Below are 19,294 nucleotides of genomic sequence, written 5' to 3'. Positions count from 1 at the left end.
AATTTCTATAACTTAAGCTGTTTCTCCTCATTCATGGATGAACAAAGACTTTACTCTGAACACCCTTTCAGCTGGACTGATTAGCTGTAGTATTTTACACTGTGGCCAATAAAATCACATTGAAGTATTATCATTGCCTTTTGGCTCCAAATACAAAGTTTTAGGTTTAATTATTTTATAATTCATTGATTCAACAAATACTTACTGAGCACCTACTCTGGATTAGGTACTGTGTTTGGTGCTGTTGGAGTCAGCAGTGAACATGGCAAACAATCCCTGGCCATATAGAGGGAGATTTTAAACTAATAATTTAACAGATAATTATTAAAATACAAGTAAAATACTCTCACAGCTTTGTTTTCTGAGAACGTATAGAAGGGGAACTAACCTAGTCAAGAGGTAAGAGAAATATAAGAAGGTTTTCTAAGGCAATGACATTTTAGTCGAGGCTAAAAGACTGAAGCAGAATCAGGAAAGTAAAAGGGAAAGAACATTTTAGAAACAAGAAGCTGTAAGTGTGGAGGACTTGAGAGTGGAAGGGACTTGGCTGATAGAAACACACACAGTTTATCTAAAGCAGGGGTTGGCAAACTATCATCCATAAGCCAAATTCCAACTTTTGTCTGTAATTGTAAATAAAGTTGGTTGGAAAACATCCTCACTCATTCATTTCCATATAATCCATAGCTACCTTTGTGCCACAAAGGCAGAGTTAAATAATTGCAACAGAGACTATATGGTCCACAAAGCCTAGAATATTTGCTATCTATTCCTTTACAATTGCCAACGCTTGAACTATCAGAGAATAGGATTTGTATAACTCAGTCTGCTTCTCCACATTTATGGAATAATACATTCCCACATTGGTGGAAAAGGGGTTCAGACTTAAAATTTGAGGAAGAAAGAATTGAAAGGGTACATAGAAGCATATGTAGGGAAATCCGTGGTTAAAAGGCAAATGAACAAATCAAAGAGAAGGGTAGTGGTGAGGAATAGTAGTAATTAAGACACATGAGACTATTTAAATTACAGTAACAACAGAATCAACAGGCCTTGATTCTTGATTATAGTTTGGGAGGATAATGAAGAAGAGAAATGATGCCCAGGTTTCTGGCACTAGCATCACGGTACTTAGTAGGGCCATACACTAAAATGAGGACTTAAGGAGGTCCCGGTTTGGGGGAGAGCCCATACGTTCTGTTTTGACATATTGGGTTGAAAGAGCCTGTAGTGATTTGAGGAGACCATTCTTTGACAGTTCTACATAAAAATTCTTTAAAAGGTGAAGTTTAAGACTCTTTAATGCTGGGTTTTCAGCTGTTGGTAGAAGTGAGTTAGACTCTTGCAGGCAATTAAAAGATACAGCATTATCTTCTCATCTAAGGTTAAGGTGACTACCAGAAGAAATTGAGACAGAAGTCTAGGTCATGTCAAGTGAATGGGAAATAAATATTTTGGCAGAAACCAATTCAGAGATTATGAGAAAAAGGAAGTAATACTTATTAAGCCTTTACTATAGGGCCAGTGCTCCACGGGGCATATTTAATATGTTGAGTCATTCTACCCTGAGGCTTAGAGGTCAGGCAATGCTTCTCTATTTAACATTCTTCACTTGGCTAACTATGACATAATTCATCACAGTTGCCTCAAAAAAGTCTCTTTAACCCACCACACAATAGTCATTCATTCTGTCTTTAACTTCAGTGGCACCCTTTGCCCACCCTACTCCCTACCACTTTTGTTATAAGTATCTCCTTGTCATTACTTATTTTATCCCCATCGTACCCATTAGGTTAGTCTAGGTTATGCTGCTGTAGTAAACATCTTCCAAATATTAGAGCCTTAAAATACATTTTTTTTCTCACATTACATGTTCAAAGTAGGTCAGCAAGAGGGTCCTTCCTGTTCACGTTAGTTACTTGGTGACATGCTGATGAAAGTTCCAATAGCTTATGGCATTGCTATCTCAACATGTTTTGCCATGATTGCTAATAGGAGAAAGTGAGGGCTGGAGAGTTGAGCACAGGCGACCAAATGCCTTCTCATGAAAGGGACACATATCTGTATTTCATTTGGACAAAGCAAGTAACATGGCAAAAATCTATCTTTACAGGGGGAAAGAAAGTGCAATTTTCCTATTTGCTCAAAAGTAGAGAAATAGATATCGGTAAATAATAATTTCTACCATCCCAACTTTCCCATTGAACTGTAAGAGTATGTATGTTTTGTTCACCTTGGTGTCCACTATTATATTGATTTGCATACAGTGGATACTTCTGTATGTATTAAATAAATGAAAATGGCAAGGCTGGCAAATAGATCCTAGACTACTTCCAAAACTCATATTCTTTCCACTCTACCATGTTAAGCCACACATATACATTGTGCTGGTTCGTTTCCAACTTTATAAATTTTCTAAGGTATAATTCGATCACAGTAAAGCTTTTCTAGAGGGATTATCAAACATTTTGTTTCCAAAGGTAGAACACTCATTATTTTGTAATGAGAAAAACATCCATTTTTTATTTCTCTTTGAATATGTCCTAATTTAACAGATCATCTGAAATGAGATTTTCTGAATAATAACCTGAGTATAGATTATGAAAGATTTTAGAAACAAGATACATGAGAAAATATATGACATATAGCAATGGCCATATAAGAAAAATGATGTTTTATCAAGTTTTAGAACCAGCTCAAAGGCTAAACTGTTCAAATAATATTTTTACATAATTTAATAAGCCCAGCAAAGTCTCATAAACTAGGAAATGATATTTCTTGAATTAATGACTTTTACAATTATTATTTTACCAAACATTTATTTTTAGTATCAACTATATGTCAGGCAGTTTTAGAAACTAGTGGTATGATCTTCCAAGTGCAAAGTTCTTTTTCAAATCTGTCCAGAGAACGGCAAAGATTTCATTATGATCAGATGAAGTGTGGGTTAAGAATTGTGAAAAAGAAACTACAGTCAGGACAAGTGTGGCCTTATATGACCTCCTAAGAAACATATATATTTTTGGGGAGGATTCACAGTTAAAGATTTTGAATATAAGGGTAATCTAACACAATTTGTGTTGTATAAATATGACTCTAATGTGTGTGTGTGAAGAATGCGTTGAATGGGGGCAAGAATAAAATCACTGAGAATAGTTGAGGTTATTCATTAATGTGGGGAGAAATTAAGAGGAACAAACCAAGTCATTGACAGTGGTAGGGGAGAATGGAATTAATTTGAGTGGAGTGATGTTATTAGGTTGTGGTAGGTTGAATCATTAGTCTCAATTTTTTACTTACTTCAAATAACTATACATATATACACCCATGCTAAGGTTTCATGATGGCCAACATGTACTTTCCTGTCACTTTGATGTTAGGCTTAATCATGTGACTTTCTTTGGCCAATAGAGTGTTAGTGGATATGAGGTGAGCAGAGCGTTGGCATGTACTTGGACCATTTGGCTTGACTTTCTTGGACTCCTGTGATCTGCTATGAGAACTACTTCTCAGGCAGTTACTGTCCTTTCAGTCTTGGCCTCAGAATGAACACATATATAATAGACCTACATCTAACCTTCAGACTCACAGCCTAAAGCAGAGTTGTCCAAAAATCTGACAGAACTATGACTATGAGAATAAATGTTTATTGTTGGATAGCACTGAGTTTTGGGGTGGTTTATTAGGTAGCATTATTGTGGTGATAAATGACTAAGACATAGGTAGATATGCTAGATACCAGAGAAAGACTGATTATCTGAGGGAGGTATAGGGATTAATGTTGATTCCTAGATTTCCAGAATTGGTAATGGAATATGGTGGTGGTATTATCCTAGGGGGAAAAAAAAGAGGAAAAGCACGATGGTGAGGAGAAAATTATGAGTTTACATTTGGGGCAGGTTTCATTTGGAATACCTGACAGACATATAAGTGGATGTATTTTATAAGATTCTGTCTGAAACCTCACGGTAGAGAAGGTGATTAAGCCAGGTCTTTAAGGAGCCAACATCTCTATATTAAAGACTTTTTACTGATAGGATGTATCTTCTAGAACATAGTGCATAGAAATGTTGGAAATTTTGAGTTGAGAGATATCAATACCTAGGTAGAGGCTGAAGCCATGGGAGAGAACAAAGTCTTCAAGGAGGGTTTACATGATGAAAAAAGAGGAGATCCAAAGACGTAACCTTTGAGAACATTAAATGTTTCAGGATTGGACCCCAAAGTTGAAGACCACAGGACAATGAGAAGAAAAAGGTAGAAATATGAGAGGAAAACTGCGGGTGAATGGAGTTCCAGAAGCATCTTGGAAGAAAATTCCAAGCATAGAAAGGCAACCAATTATGTGAAGTGTTTTAAAGTAGGATAAGAATCAAAAAGTGCTTTTGGTAAAAATGATAAATTAGCATGTGGGTCATTAAAAATTATGTAGGATTAACTTAAACCCACTCAAAATCTAGATACCATTTTTATTTAGAATTTCACAAAGTAATTCTAAAAGTTGTCTGAAAGAATAAATATAGCAAACAGCTTATAAAATATTAAAAAAGAAAATCACTGGGAAGAAATATTACCTACCACATTTATATATATATATATATACACTTTTTTTTTTTTTTTTTTTTTTTTGAGACAGAGTCTCACTCTGTTGCCCAAGCTGGAGTGCAGTGGCAAGATCTTGGCTCACTGTAACCTCTGCCTCCAGCATTCAAGTGATTCTCCTCTCTCAGCCTCCCGAGTAGCTGGGATTACAAGCACCTGCCACCACACCTGGCTAATTTTTGTATTTTTAGTAGAGACTGGATTTCACCATGTTGGCCAGGCTGGTCTCGAACTCCTGACCTCAAGTGATCCACCTGCCTTGGCCTCCCAAAGTGGTAGGATTACAGGCATGAGCCACCGCACCTGGCCTGAAATATACTCTAAATATATAATCATTTAAACAGTATTATATTGGTGCTAAATAGACATATAAATGAAGCAGACTCTTGTGTGTGTGAAATGTTGATTAAAGTGGAGAAATGGTTGCTCTCATGAAATTACACATAAAACGCACCACTCTTTGTACAGATCAATCATGATATTAGGTGAATATTTAATATATGCTAATACATTCATATATTTATGAAGTATTATTTTTAAAAAGAAAAAGATAATTCTGTCTTATAGCACTTTATTACCATTCTGTAATATACATTATTGTCAGAAATATAGGGATTTCTGAAATAAAATGCATCAAATTATTAACAATGGTTTGAAGTGCTAACAATGGTTAACTGCTATCTTTGGGCGGTAGGATTATGGGTAATTAGTTCATTCATGTTTTAAACTTAAAAAATTTCTAATGTGCTATAGTACACAAACATAACTTTTGTTAAAAATAAACATCATAATTTTAAAAGTTTCTATTGGATTGATCACCCAGGAGATCCCTACTGATGGTGGTGAATGTTTGAGTAGAGAAGTAGAAAAGATGAATAGATTGAAATGTATTGAAAAGTGGTAGAAATAAGGTAGTTGATAGATCAATATGGACACTGATTAAATGTACCTTGGCCATCTGATTAAAAATAAACTTAAAACAATTTGGTGGAGTCCTTAAGAGCAAATGGAGTAACATCCCATTTATCTCAAGATTCTAGCTGGAACATCACAGTAAAGGAGATAATTAAGCAAGGCATTTGAGCAGCCAGAGTCTCTATATCAAAAGAAATGCACTCTGCTAACAATACAGTCATTCAGGTCATCCACAAGAAACTGATTTTACTTTGATATGCTTCTTAAAAATCTGGTTGTCTGGATTCATCCCTTGGCCATTTAGAAGCTGCCAACATTTTGAAAGGAATTGCTAAAACTGTGAGAAACATAAAGTTAGTTTAACAATAAGGGAGGAGACAAAGAAACTATAAATGGCAGAAAATAAAATGAATAACTTCAAGATACTGAACCTTGTCAATATCAGAGTCTTCAGCTCAATTACCCAGGATGGAAGTGGCAGAGCTCTGAATAAGAGCAAAAGAGCACACACACACATACACACATACACACAGCGCAAATATGTTTCATATATATATATATATATATATATATATATATATATATATGGTTGGCAAGTCTGAATGGAAGTGGCAGAGCTCTGAATAAGAGCAAAAGAACAAACACACACACCCATAGAGCAAATATATAATATATTATATATAGTTCTATATTATGTATATAATATATAGCTTTATATATATATAATGTGTATAATATATATATAGTTATATATATAGGGTTGGCAAGTCTGAAATACATAAGGTAAGCTGGAAGCTGGAAACTCAGGTACGTGATAGGGTGACAGTATCAAGTCTGAAATCTGCAGAGAAGGGCAAACAGACTGGAAACTCAGGCAGGATTTCTATGTTGCAGTCTTGAAACTGAATTTCTTTCTTTGGGAAACCTTAGTTGTTGCTCTTTAGCACCTTCAACTCATTGGAAGAAGCACACCCAAACTATGGAGGGTGATCTGCTTTACTCAAAATCTGGTCATTTAAATGTTAGTCACGTCTTAAAAAGAAAACCTTTACAGCAATATCTTGACTGATGTTTGACCAAACACCTGGGGACCATAACCTAGTCAAGTTGATGCATAATACTAACAGGTGGGAATGATAAGGAGGAATCCAGACTTGGATATATGATGCTGCCACTAAGGAATAAGGAAACAGGAGAAGGTAATTTTGGAAGACAAGATGAGTTTATATTTCTTTACACTGAGCTCGAGATATCCATGAACCAGTCATAGTTTGATCTGTGTTTAAAGCTTTGTGGGTAAATTAAGTCTTGGGATAATAGATGTCGAAGTTAGAAGCATATAGTTAGTTGCAACTGCAGGAGTAGATGAAGTTACCTAGGGATAGCTGTGCAGGGAAAGTATTAGCGGCCTGGATATGGTAACTTGAGGAACATCAATGTTTAACGGGTGAGATGAAGAAGGAGAATTCTATTGAGGAGATGAAGAAAAAAAGCAGTCCGAGAAATAGAAGAGCCAGAACAGGGTAGTGTCTTGAAAACTGTGGCAGAGACAGTGCTACACTCACCAAATGTAGCTTCATATCCCTTCTTCTTAGGCACAAGGAGAACTCTGTTTCTCAGACCTCTTACAGCTCACCAGTGACATATAACTAGTTCCAGTCAATGAAATGGGAAAGAAAATTATTGGTTTGGCTTAATCAGAGAACAGCCCCTTGGAGACTTTCTGCTTTCTCGTTCCTACCTCAGTGAGCAGGGGGAATTCACAGATGGAGCATCTGTCAACTCAAATTTCTGAGTGACAATGTGGAACAAACACTTAACGCCCTTTTCTTCCCCATACCCATTAAACATGTAATGTTATAAATAAATAAACCTTTCTTATAGTGAGATGCTGACATTTTAGGATTAATACTAACATTTCAGGATTAATTTCTAACTCTAGCATAGCCCAGCCTATTCTTGACTAATACAGAAGCTAAAGCAATAGCATGTTTAGCAAAAAAAAAAAAAAAAAAAAGGAATAGTCAGAACAGTGTTATATGTAGCACAGTTCCAGAAAAGAGACCTTTCTATAGATTCCTGGATGTGGAATTCTTGTGCCAACAAGTCCAAACATTTTAGAGGCTTTCAATTATAACAGACTGACAGATAATCTACATTGTGTTTGGCTTTAGGTAGCAAGTGTGCTTATCAGATCAATAAAATGTAGAGCTAACTGGAACTGGAAATGAACATCACAACATACATATGCATTTTGGTATATTATCCTTGTAGTTTGACTTCAAATCTTGAACATATAAATGATGGTTGAATTACCTTGCCTTTGTTCTCCATTTATGTTTTGCATGGAAAGACTGATTTTTTTTTTTTTTTTTTGAGATGGAGCCCCTCTCTGTAGCCCAGGCTGGAGTGCAGCGGTGCGATTTTGGCTCACCATAACCTTTGCCTCCCAGGTTTAAGTGATTCTCCTGCTTCAACCACCATGCCCGGCTAATTTTTGTATTTTTAGTAGAGACAGGATTTCACTTTGTTGGCCAGGCTGGTCTTGAAATTCTGACCTCGTGATCCACCCACCTTGGCCTCCCAAAGTGCTGGGATTACAGATGTGAGCCACTGCACCCGGTCTGAGATTGGTCTTAATATTTTCCTCTTAGTACAAGCAAAGCCCAATTTATAAAGAACTTTTCTTCTATACATTTAGCTATGAAGTTGGTTGTTTAGAATTCCAGGTGCTCTCTCCCAGTTGGAAAGAAATGATAAAGGATGGTTAGTTTCCTAGGCTAGCCCCCACAGCCTAAACCACAATGTGGCTGAACTAGAAAATATATTTTATCCCAGTACATAATTAAGATTTATATTATTGTTTCTAGCCAATGAAAAACGAACTAAATGTCATTTTACATACAGCACGACAATAGAGTCAAGTAGGGAAATGTTTCAGATATATATGTACTCTATTGGAAAAAGCATAATGCTAAATTCCAAAAGCCACATCTATAAAATAAAAGAAGTCCAATTAGCCTAAATGCACACATCTAATCATAAATTCTAAACATTTGTATAAATAAAAGTGAAATACCTTATGAGGCTAATAATTATGACAGAAAATATTCCAGCTTGGAAAAATTAAGTTAAAAATCACTTAAAATCTATAAAGTATACATGAAGACAGCGCTTTGGATATGCTGCACTTCCAACATATTCTAATTCTTCTTCCATATTACTCTCAAAAGAGATCATCAGAACGTGCTCAGATTTATTTAAAAAATACGATAAGAGATATCCTTGGACACCAGACTATCCTGAAATCTTACTTAGTTCAAGATGTGGTGGCCGGGCGCGGTGGCTCAAGCCTGTAATCCCAGCACTTTGGGAGGCCGAGACGGGCGGATCACGAGGTCAGGAGATCGAGACCATTCTGGCTAACACAGTGAAACCCCGTCTCTACTAAAAATACAAAAACTTAGCCGGGCGAGGTGGCGGGCGCCTGTAGTCCCAGCTACTCGGGAGGCTGAGGCAGGAGAATGGCGTAAACCCGGGAGGCGGAGTTTGCAGTGAGCTGAGATCCGGCCACTGCACTCCAGCCTGGGTGACAGAGCGAGACTCCGTCTCAAAAAAAAAAAAAAAAAAAAAAAAGATGTGGTCCAAGCTGAGTTTCTCAGCTCTTCATTGCTTAGCTATATACTCATGACAAAAAATGGAAATGTCTCTCCATTAAAGCATTTCCTTTATCCCTACATAAATAGGAAGTGAGAAATTAAGGCTAATAAATTCATGTGATAGCCATGGCTGAACTTTAAAAATATTAATGCTTTTTATTGACTTAATTAATACTAATAGAACCCCTCCTATAGTGTTTTAGGAACTACTCCCTGTCAGAACTTTATTATTTCTATATCCCAGCTTTTCTTTTAAGTACTAAGGTTCTCTATGGAGTCTATTTTCTCTCTGCAGTAAAGGTCAATTAATTCCCAACATGTAAAATAAAAACTCATCAAAAATGTTTTCGATAATAAAATAATAGTTAACATGTACATAAAATGCTTATGAATTTGTGAACACTGTTCTGAATGTTTTACATTTAATTCTCAAAGTAATTTAGTTAGGTACTATTATTACCCCAAATTTACAGATGAGAAAAGAGGCACGGAGAGGTTAAGTAACTTACACAAGATCACACAGCTAGTAAATGGTAGAGCCTGGATTCAAACACTAGGTATTTGACTCAAGAATCCCATTCTTTTAAGTACTGCATTTGCCTTTCTAGACAATGTGAGATAAATACTCTCCATGAACTATATAGAAAACCATGAACTATTAAGGATTTATCTTCTAAGTTTGTTTTGTGTTAATCTGCCATTTTGGGAGAGAATAGTTTACAGATAATCTTAATTTTGTGCATTTTATAAGTGAAATAATAATATGTTATTTAACAATTCTTTGAAAATTATTGCTTATTTTTTCTCATTTTAATGATTTTTCAAATATGTACAATTCAAATTTTCCATACCTTTTAATATGTATTTTTCTGAACCTTCAAAAATATATTTAAGAATAATATGTGCTCCCTGTGGAAAACAAGAAGAACATAAAAAAAAATCAGTACTTTTTTTGTGACCACTAGTATCCTTTAATGCACTTATTTCTTAATTGCTGCTGCCTAAAGAACAGCCACAAAACTCAGCATCTTAACACAGCCATTTGTTCTCATGGTCTGTGAGTTGGCTGAAGTGGCTCTGCTGCACACTGTAGGTTGGCTGGGACTAGAGAACTGACTGGAACTTTTTCTAATTGTGATGGCAAACGTGTAAGAAAGCATGCCTCAATGTAGAAGCACATTTTAGCACTCTGCTTAAGTCACAACAATTGGCCAAAGAAAGTCACACGGCTGAGCCCAAAGATAATAATTGGGAAAGTACAATCTGCTCATGATGAGGCTGTGACAAGAATAAAGATATAGGGAGGGGTAAAGAACTGGGACCAGCAATTGACTCCATCACAGTGTATTCCATTCAGTAAATAAAACTATTTATCTATCTATCTATCTATCTATCTATCTATCTATCTATCTATAGATAAATATGTTGATGCAAATGTATTTCTTTATACATGCAATCTAAAATTTCCCTGATATCACCACTCTATCACTAGAAAATGGAGCCACATCTACATTTAAATACAAATTACAGCAACAGTTACATTTCCTGCCAACACAGAAATCATGGCCTTCTCAATGTGTCCCCTCGTTATTTCTGTCACCAAAGGAGTGATTTACATATTTCCACAGACCTGCCTGTCACCAGCAGTTACCTGCTTGCCATGATTTTCCCTTGGCCTTGGCTTTGGTTCATGCTTGGCTAGAATGAACATCATCATATACTAAGTTCTGTGTGTATCTCTGGTTGTTAACTTAAGCGAAATTTCTAGAAGTGAAATTGCTTGGAAAAATGTTAAAGATCTTTTTAAAGCTCTTTATATATAGTAAAAGTCTCACTCTATCCTTTCACTAGTGTTAGATGCTATTATTTTTAAAATCTTCTCTATTTTATGTACAATAAACAGTATTTACTTTAGTAACAAATAAGTGAAATTAACATTTAAAAATATTCATTGACAATTAATATTTTTATTCTTTGCTTTCTTAATTAATTCATTCACACATAGTAAGTTGCCCATGTCTTGGACCTTACAATTTATGACGTTATTTAACTACTTAGATTATACAGAATTAGAGTCACAGGGAGACTTAGCAATTATCCAAATCACCCAGCCTCCTCATCCTTCTGTGCTAATGAGGCAGACCTAGAAAGAATTCACTTATCTATTGACTTACTGCTTATTAGTGGTAGAAATGTCCTAATAATTATGAATAACACTGACAAGAATTACTGTCTTCTCTCTCATTCTTTGAGAAAAAACTGCCCAAAAATTTGCTGAATAATCAATATCCAGACCAGAACTATCCAAAAGAAATTTAATACATGCTATATTTTTAATCTTATACTTTCTAAAAGGCACATTAAAAAGGAGAAACAGGTGAAAATATTTTTAATCATATATTTTATGTAGACTTAAGATATCATGAGGTTTTTAAAATATGTTTTAGATCTTTTCTATTATTTAATTTTGTATGAAGTCTTTGAAATCTGGAAGTGTGTTTTATACTTATAGCACATTTCAGTTCAGAGGAGCCACATTTCAAGTGCTTAATAACCACATGTAATTTTTGGCCACAGTATTGTATACCATATACCCAGACCATATTCTCAAAATATGAAGGAATCTCAGTAGGAAAAAAGGCTATGCATCAATTAAAACTGTACACTTTTATAAAATATATATTTTACAGAGACATGGAGAAGGCATATAGTGAGTACTCAGTATAGATTTTCCGAACAAACAATGTTCATGTGGAAATTAATTTGAGTTAAAAACTGCTTAACATATATTTTCTTTTATACTACATCATGAGATGTGTCATTTGCTTATCAATTTTTAAAAATTGTTCCAAAAGAACATCAGAAATTCTCAATACAGATTATCCAAATTCATTCCATCTTGCACATTTGAATAGCTTGGTAATCTTTTAAGAGAGAAGTCTTAATTAGAAAGGACATGCAAATATTCAACTTTAAAAAGAAATAATTTTCTAACTCTATAGAATAAAAACTTATTTGACCCAGTATGTTGTTATGTGGGACATTAACGGACAAGATAATTTTGGCAGGAAACTGAAGTGAAATTGTACTTTTTACATTTTTGTTTTAGTTTTATCCCAAGGGCTTGACCAACAGTTCAGCAAGGTAGAACAGGAAAAGAAAAACAGCAAAATCAAAAGAGTACAAGACCCAGTTGTTCCCTTCCACCTTTTGAACTTGACAAACATTTTACAGATTGAGGAATGGGTCGATAGGAGAGGCCATTTGGATCGGAAGTAAGTAAACACAGTAAGCCACTGAGCTCTGCTCTGGCAAGTTCCTTCGGTATCCACGCCCTGGGAGCCTCAAGTTGTTAATTCAATGTGTGTGTCATAGCCAGTCTCCAATTTAGTGACGTTAGCCTTCCTTCTGCTTGCCATCTGTTGTGATGGATTAGAGGGAGACATACTGGAAATATAAAAACTTGGAGGAAAAACACTATAGTAGTTTATACAACAAGGGCCTGAACTGCTGAGATGGCAATATGAATTTTTTAAAAAGGACATATTCAAGGCAATAATTATTAAATTAAGTTGATAAATCGTCAGAATATCATTTTGAATATCGCACCTTCCCCATGCCCAGCACACATACTTCACTTGTAAAGTTTAACAATGTACTTTATCTTGTTAAAGACATTGAGATATGCTGAAGAAAAAAAGTTACTTTAGAAAAACTTCTGCTTCCTACCAAGATGGAGTAACAGGGACCAGTTTTACCCTCCTATTGGAAACAACAACAACTACAAGAAGAACAGGGAAATATATGCTTTAAAAAAAAAAAAAGTGGAGGGAAGTGCTTTTAAGACATTGGACATCCAGTAAGGAACCACAGCAATCTCTGGGAGACGGGAAACAAAAGAAACTAGCTCTATGTTTTAACTCAAATGGCATGAGAACTATAAACCCACAGATCCAAGATGCTAAAAGAATCCCCTAACACAAGAAACATGAAGAAAACAACAGTAAGGCACATTGTAATCAAATTGCCTAAAGCCACTAACAAAGAGAAACTCTTAAAAGTAAACAGAGGATATTAATAAAAGACACTTTACTTCCAGAGGATCAATGATAAAGATAGCAGCAGATTTCCCTTCAAAAACAATCTAAGATAGAAGACAGTAGTGTTAATGCCTATCTTCTGGTGGTTAGTAAAGTACTGAAAGAAACAAAAAGTACCTGTCAGCCTAGAATTCTCTATCAGGTGAATCTATCTTTCGGAAACAAAGGTGAAATAAAGGATTTTTCAAAAATACAAAACCTGAAAGGATTTATCACCAACAGATGTCCACTACAAGAAACATTAAAGCAAGTCTCCAGGAAGAAGGAAAATGGCATCAGACAGAAATCTGGATCTATACAAAGGAATAAAGAGCACTGGAAAGGGTAACAAGATGCTATATATATGCCATATATATAATGTCTTTAAAAGACACTGTTTTAAAGTAAAAATAATGGCACTATATGGTGGTGTTAACATATGTTGAAGAATAATTATAATAATGACGATAGCCCAAGGGGCGGGAAGTGAGAAGCAGAATTACACTCTTGTTTCTTGTGTCTGAGTATTGAGTACCAATGGGTAGGGCCCAGCTTTCTCCTCTTAGTACCTGAAGCCCTGGTGATAAGATGAGCCCATACACATACCAGGCATTAAAAAAAACAACCAAACAAACAAACAAAAAAGAAACCCACATCATTGAAAGTGTGAAAGCAGTGTGACTAGAGATAATACTGTGAACTCCAGACACAAATTATCCTTCTCTGTTCCTTGAAGCAGGAACTCATATAAGAACCCCTCTGACTTGTGATACTATAGGGAATTCAGCTGCACATCTGTAATAGATTTGGTTGAGACTGAGCCATGTGAGCATCAGTCAAGGCCATTGTATGCCATGCTGGGGAGCAGAAACGACAGATGAAAGCAAAGGCAGCCAAGCTCCCTGCGCTTGCTGAGGGATTGCATGCATGGACGTGAACTGAGAAGACTTTCAAAAGAAAGAGACATGGGTGACAAGAAATCCCACTGTCCTAAAGGGAGTAGCAGAGGTCTCTTTCCCATAGGAAACAGTGCTAAAAAGGGAGTGGAGACAGGGATTGGGGTCAGCACGAAGGCAAGGCCTGTGCAAGTTACTAATGAGGATGGTGGGTTGAAGAGAGGGCAGCCAGTCCTGTGCTGAAAATAGAAAAGACATGAGTGGATAGGAGGACAGAATGTGTTTGTGTGTGTCCAGGTGGGAGTGGGGTGGGCAATGAGGGGTTTGAAAACAAGAGAAGGGATGGCAAGATAGGCTGGGCATGCAGAGGTAGGTGGCCACATTTCTGCAGTGCTGGAGAGCTAAGCAGCAAAATTGGGATACAGTGTATCGGGCAGAATGAAATCCACACAGATAGGTGCCTGTGCAGAAGCAGAATGTATTTGCGGCAGAAGAGATTTTATAGAATTTGGGCCACTATATGCAAAACACTTGATTTTACCTCAACCTATGGCCTCACATGACCTCTTCTGACAGCCAAATCTGATCTTGCTTCTGTCCTGATAGCCAAATTCACATTTTCTACTTTCCATTGAACATCACTTGGATAACCATCAGAACATTACCATCCATAGGGCCCACACTGACCTCATCTGCCACACCCTTACTCACTTCTACTCCTAACGCAAATCACCACCAACTCTTCCTCCTCCTTTATCCTCAATCTCAGCTAAGGGAAACTTTTATCTAGTTATCCAACCTTCAGGATTCAGTCATTATAGACTGTCCCTCACCCTTTCACATAGTCCCTAACTTTCCAAAACTCAAATGTGACTCCTCTTCACCATCCTCACACCCACAGCCTAAATCAAGTGCCTTGCCATTTCCTTTTCTTTTGTTTATGTAGGGTTTCTCTCAGTATATGTTCAATAAATGTTTAATGAATAAATGAATGAATCAAAGCACCAAAACTGAATAAATCACAGTACCAAAATGTGGAGCCTACCCCGTGGTAGGGTGTTCTGCCTCCATGGAATCTATTACTGAGAGTGTGATTATTAATGTCTCCCTCCCAAGCTTTCACATTCTCACCTTGAAGGTGCATATCCCAGCAACAGGATGGTATGTGATGCTTTCTGCATTGGATTCCACACATCTCTATCAGCCACCATCATTTAAAAAAGGTAGTGTGCCATCTCCATCAGCTCACCATTCACTCTGCAAATGTCTACACCTTGGGCAATGTCTACAGTATCTGGTGGCAACATAGGCCAGCAAATACAGCCAGCAGGCACCTACCCTCTGGTGTGCCAAGAACTCTGAGACTATGGGAAGCAGTCAGAGTTGAGGGCATCATCTGGATTGTTTTAGGAGACATGTCCACACCCAGCCTTTTATCTGTAGTATAACTTGCAGTACTTAGCATCAATCTCCTCTCCAATCTCCCCCTCCTTGCAGTTGCATACCCTCTTTCACTGCTACACTGATACGCCGAGCCTACCTCAACTGCTGTCACATCACTAGTGAATATCTGTCATCTTCAACTAACCCTACCTATTCACATAGCCCTAGCCTCGGTGGAGAGGATCCACTCTCCAAAGGGAAAGAAATACCTGCCTCAAATAGGCATGAAGATACCAGTGAGCTCTGGCACTCTGGCAAGGGTGTATCGGACCCTCAGGGTAGTCAAGACATATAACTCTCTCAAAATCCATCACTAGAATTGCTGAGTGACAAAGGGGAGCTAGATAGTAAGTAGGGGAGAATTCTAAGGGATCGTGAGGTGTCCATGCAAATAAAACCTGATATGGGTTGGCAGAGGCTTTCTGCCATCAGGTGACCCAGGCAACCAGGCTGCCTCTGATCCTTTCATTCAATAGATCTGCCCACTCAGATTACCCTACAATTTCAGGCTGGTAACGATTATTCAGAGATTTCCCAAATCAGTTCATGGAAGTTGTTCAGGCCCTCCATCAGACTCTCTGCCCTCTCTCCTTCTGGTTCCTTCTCTACCTTATGCTGTACTCTAGATCCAAACCCCTGACTGCCAGCTGCCTTGGGTTCTGTGGGCTTAGTTTAGCATGTGGTCTCTCTAATGGACTCTGAAAGTTGCTCTCCCCCTGAATCCTCCAGATGCTCCTCACAAACTGAAGGTGACTTGTCTGGAACCACTTCCTGGCACCTGGTCATTCGGACCAAATCTTTTCCTCTCAAAGTAAAGGGAAATGTCTTATCAACATTTCAGAATTTCAAGGCATGACCAAAGGGATTCTGGTACTCAAGACATCACTGCAGAAATCTTCCTTTATAGGGGAAAGGAATTAAGTGAATTTTCTGCTCAACCAAATTAGAAAACAAGGAAACAAATTAAGATTACAGTGAGATAATATTTTTACCCCAAAGTTTAACCAAAATTTAAGATTGATAAAATAATATGCAAATAAGGGTGCAGGGTATCTACATACTTTAGTTTGTGGTAATGTGAGTCAATAGAGCATTTTTGATGAAATTTTAGCAATATTTATAAAATTTTGCAATCATCACACCTCCACTTTAACCCTACTTCTGCGTCACTACGTCTTTCCTATAAGGAACCATGCATATTTACTCCAAAATTCATCTTCAAAGGTATTAATTTTGGTTCTATTCATCATAACAACAAATGGGAAGCAACTTGTGTGTCTATCAGAAGGAGAATGGTTAATTGAGGCACATGTACACTTTAGAATTCTAGAAATTAGCTTAAAAAGTGAGGAGGATCTATACCTGCTGTCATAAAAAGATTCTGCATTTGGCCGGGTGTGGTGACTCATGCCTGTAATCCCAGCACTTTGGGAGGCAGAGGCGGGAGGATCACAAGGTCAGGAGTTCAAAACCAACCTGGCCAATATGGTGAAATCCCGTCTCTACTAAAAATACAAAAATTAGCCGGGCATGGTAGCGTGTGCCTGTAATCCCAGCTACCCGGGAGGCCGAGGCAGAAGAATCGCTTGAACCCGGGAGGCGGAGGTTGCAGTGAGCGGAGATTGCACCACTGCAGTCCAGCCTGGGCAACAGAGTGAGACTCCATCTCAAAAAAAAGAGATTGTGCATTCACTTCATTAAATAAAAAGAGCAAATGGCGCAACAATATATACATTGTTACCTATGTATGTTAAAAACTCAATATATTTTCATGGCATATCTATGTATTAAAAAGCTTTGAGTGGGCTTTAAAATGACACACATCAAATTATTAATTGTGGCTACTTTTGAAAAGGGGGCTGAATTTTAGAGGAAAGTTGTGAGATTGTGATTTATTGGTATTAAAATTTTTTCCAACAAGAATATGCATACTACCACTAGCTTTATGATTAAAATATTTTTAATAAGCCTGACAATAGAAATAGTAGTTGTGTATATTACTCAAATAAAGTAACTGCTATCTGATGCAACAACAACAACAAAAACCCTGAAATATGAATGGGTTAACACAACAAATATTTCTCTTTTTTGTGCACATAAAACCTGAAGTGGGTTGGCAGTGACCTAGAGAACCAGGTTGTTTCTATCATGTGGCTCCACACCTCAACGTGGGTTCTCCATGTTTGCTGTTGAATGGAAGAGAAAGCATGGAGGTGGCCGACTGGATCTCAGTGCCTTGACCTAGAGATGACAAACATGCTTTTACTCATATTTCAGTGGCAAGGGTTAAACACATGACCCTTTTTAACTATGAGTAGACTGGGAATGTAGTCTCTCCATGAGCCCAGGAAAGAGAGCAAGACATCATATAGATAAACACTTGCCATCTCTCCCATAAACCGGTACACAGTAGATGTTCAATGAAGAGCAACTGTTATAATTGGTTAGGACAATAACCCTCTTCATTTCTTAGAGGAGTTTGTAAGAAGGCCAAATTTGCCTTGAAATTTGCAACATTTTTCTAGTGTCTACTATGTGACAGATGTTTTCAAACACAAGGTCATGTCTAATTTTCAAAATGATCCTGGAAATTTCTACAAGGAGGATTTGTCCTTTGTCGATCAATAGCACGTTTCTACACGACTCTTTATAATAACCTGCGTAATTTTAGTAGGCTGAGAATTTTCTCCTACCTTTGGTGCCTGGTCAAATCATAGCAACCCACCACCTACTTAACATTCCCAAACACCTGAACAGGTACAATGAAGCACACTGAAAAACCAATATTTTCCTCTGGGGCAGATAAAGATAAGAGTAAACTGAAGGATAGTAAGTTATTTTCTCTTTTTATTCAAAGTTGGCATGTCTGCCAAGGAACCATTTTCCACCTCTGAGAAGGACTTGAAGAAAGATTTTTAGGGATTTAGCCACAGTAGATGTTTGCTTACACAGTGATTTCCTCTGTCTTTCCTTATCTACCACTTAAGAGGCAAGCTTTGGATGTTGACCACCTAGGTAAATTCACTCATTGGTGTATGTGTTCAGTGGCCTGTCTCAAATAAAATACTCTATTAAAATCCTACTGCAAATATCAGGGTGGTTTTAAAAAGCCTCTTTTCTAGCCTCAGGGTTATAAATCAAGAAACAGTAGATTCTGTGCTAAATCAAACTCTTCTCACTAGTAGATTTGAAAACACTTTCACAGTGTAGTGGCAGCATCCAGAGACATGAAGAGGTGTCTAGGCTTCACTATTTGAAGTGAACAATTACACGAAAGGGGCTGTTGCTGTCAAAGGGCATCTGTGGTGAGGGGTGGGACCTCCAAGCAGTTAGAACCCTCTGTGTTAGGGAAAGTGCAAGTGAGTCTGGGCTGTTCCTCTGGGAGCAGGTGCAGGCTGCAGAGAAAGACACAGTGAAGCTGACCAGCAGGTCAGTTCCAGTTTGGACAGGGGGGGCACACTGAGGAAGACCCCGGGGAAGGGCACTGTAATGTGGGAAAGCACTGGACTAGACTTATGTGCTGGGCCCAGAGCAGAGTCAGCTCTAGAGGAACCTGTGGGCTAGAGGCGGGAGAACCCCAGGGCAATGAACCCCACAGTTCAAAACTCTGTTTCTCATTTTGCCTTTCCTTTCACTGAAAGGCCTGCTTTTAGTACTTTGGCCACAGGGCACTTGTTATCATTTGAGAGATATTGTGGAA

The sequence above is a fragment of the Macaca fascicularis genome, chromosome X (genome assembly GCF_037993035.2).
Source record: "Macaca fascicularis isolate 582-1 chromosome X, T2T-MFA8v1.1".
In the NCBI taxonomy this organism is placed as follows: Eukaryota; Metazoa; Chordata; class Mammalia; order Primates; family Cercopithecidae; genus Macaca; species Macaca fascicularis.
The sequence above is the reverse complement of the archived record's forward strand: the minus strand, read 5'-3'. Positions refer to the sequence as shown.